We start from the raw sequence: 2262 nt of genomic DNA, 5'->3' as shown, positions 1-2262 counted from the left end.
CTATTGACAACAACAATATCTTTTGCCTCCTACAGGGCGAATCATATCCACGTAGTCGAGGACTAGTTCTTTCATTGGCCCACTTGGTGTTGGGATGTGTCCTGGAGGAGTTAATACTCCTCTTCTAATATTGTTTTTCAAACAGATTGTGCATCTACCTATGACATGGTCAATTTGTTCTAGTAGGTATGGTGCCCAAAATCCGTATTCTTTTGTAATTTTCCTTCTCACTTCCCCCCTCGCTACATGGGCAAGCCCATGAGCGTCATGTATCAACAGACCTAGCTAGTTAGGAGGTGCTACTACCAAACCCTCATTGTTCCTCCAGAGGCCTGTAGCATCCTGACTCGCTCCTCAGACAAGCCACAAGTTCTTATCTAGTGCACTTGCTTCCTCTTGCAACATGGTCAAGTCTTTGGGAGTAATTTTCTCCTTTAACTCCACTTCGTGTGTCACCAAAAGAACTGCACCTGGTCTGTCTGCTCCAGTTGGCTGGGGGATGCTCAAAAATTGTTCCGTTCCCTCCTGATGTGGTATCTGAAGTTTTCAGGTGATGGGAATTCTCAAGTCTTGGTTCTGCCATCCTGGTAGGTTGGTGATGGGCTGTTACCTTACCACATCTCAGTTGTGCTCCTGAGCGGATTCAGCTAAAAGTGAATCAAAATATGTTTAGCTAAGTTTCGCAAAGTATCCTCCTTCTATGTCTCAAGATGAGCAACATATAGCTTACTTAAAAAAGTTAGATTTAACTTCGAAACACTCACTATCGCAAAGTTCTGAATGGCAACACTTGTTACTCCTCAAATGATTCGTCAGAGCTATTGTAGCTAACTATCGTAAACTATTTCAGTGCTGCTAGCAATCGTCGCCTTTTCCAAGTTGGAACTTCATCGCCACAACAGTGTCCAGTGTGCTATGGATTGTCTTAAATAAACTACACGTTCCTGGCAATATTGCAACTTCTTCTGAGAGGCTTTGTGTCCTTTTTCATCATCTTGTTCTGCTTGTGGAAGAACTCCACATTGATGTCTCCACAGACAGGCAGTGGCTGGGGGAACTCAAAGTACATATGCTTGTCCCCTCGCCTTTTGTGCACTGTGTTGGACGTATGGATCTTGATTTTTAGTTGATAAACCACAAACTGCGGATCCCAATGCCAATTCCCTTTCTTGAAGCCCTGAGGAATCGGGTCACTCCTGTTTTTAACGGTACTGTCCCTGCAGGTGCCTCCACTAAGCATGGGGAGCGTCTCAAACACCATTTTGTGGAAGAGCAGAGCGATGGGCTTGTATTCTAGCTGGTTCTTCAGAAAGTAGCTGTAGTAGTAGACATAGCGTCGCTGGCTTGGGATTGTGACTCCCTTCTTGTCTCTTGTCCGCACTTCCCCGTAGAAGTCGAATGCTTCCTATGCCTCCAGGAACTTCCCTCGGTGGAGGAGATAAGTGCAGATCATGACGCCGGTGCGGCCCTTCCCTGCCTTGCAGTGGATGGCCGCCACATGATGGTCATCCTCACTTAGCCACTGGTCCAGGTCTTCACAGAATGGCTTGATTAGCTCCAGCTGAGGCTGGTTGTGGTCTTCAAAGGGGTACTGTGCAACTCTGCAGTTAAACTTTGCGGTGTCGTAATGTCGCTCAGTGCAAAGATTATATATCTTATAATGAGTTTTGAATCCAGAAACCGTACTACATCGTCTATGTTGTTTCTGTAGACACTCTCAAGTCTTTCTGCAGGAAAGCCCATAGCAATTATATTCGGATAAATATAGGTCAAGTCCAAGTCAAACCCATCTTCCTGGTATCTCCTTTTGTTTCGGCTGACAATTTCCTTTATTATTGCAGCCATATCTGTGACAGGAGTCCTTAAGGTATTGAGCTTAAGAGAGAGTATTGTTGTCTTTGTACGAAACGCTGCCAATATGTTTCTCCCTCGCAATCCCGTTGGTGTCACCACTAGCTAATGCTAGCTAGCTCTCTTTGTGGTTGTCTGAGATCTCAGGGTCAGACGACTGGGTGATGGAGGTCATGATAGGTGTCGTCTTAACTTTATTGGAGTGTATAGCGTCTCTATGTCTTCAAAATATACTTAGTATAAAATCTGTGTAAAAGTTTTGTTTCTATCTAGCTATGTGTTTTTTCTTTGGCTGGTTTGCCTGTTACAGCTGAGAACTCAATCTACAGTTGAAATAAGATTGCAGGTTTAAGAGGACATTCAGTCTCTTCCTTTCTCGGTTGCAGACTTCTCTGTAGTTATAACTTTATT

General features: G+C 44.3%; 1 pseudogene across 1 annotated transcript; it reads right to left on the bottom strand.

Moving 5' to 3' along the window:
- Positions 1 to 934: 934 nt before the first annotated feature.
- On the bottom strand, positions 935 to 1879 carry LOC310802257 (phosphatidylinositol 3,4,5-trisphosphate 3-phosphatase and dual-specificity protein phosphatase PTEN-like; annotated as a pseudogene). Its single transcript has one exon. The product of its transcript is annotated as a phosphatidylinositol 3,4,5-trisphosphate 3-phosphatase and dual-specificity protein phosphatase PTEN-like (transcript).
- Positions 1880 to 2262: the final 383 nt, after the last annotated feature.

The sequence above is a fragment of the Argentina silus genome, assembly GCF_951799395.1.
Source record: "Argentina silus genome assembly, chromosome: 3".
In the NCBI taxonomy this organism is placed as follows: domain Eukaryota; kingdom Metazoa; phylum Chordata; class Actinopteri; order Argentiniformes; family Argentinidae; genus Argentina; species Argentina silus.
Note: the sequence above shows the minus strand (reverse complement) of the source record. Positions and strands in the feature narration are given on the sequence as shown.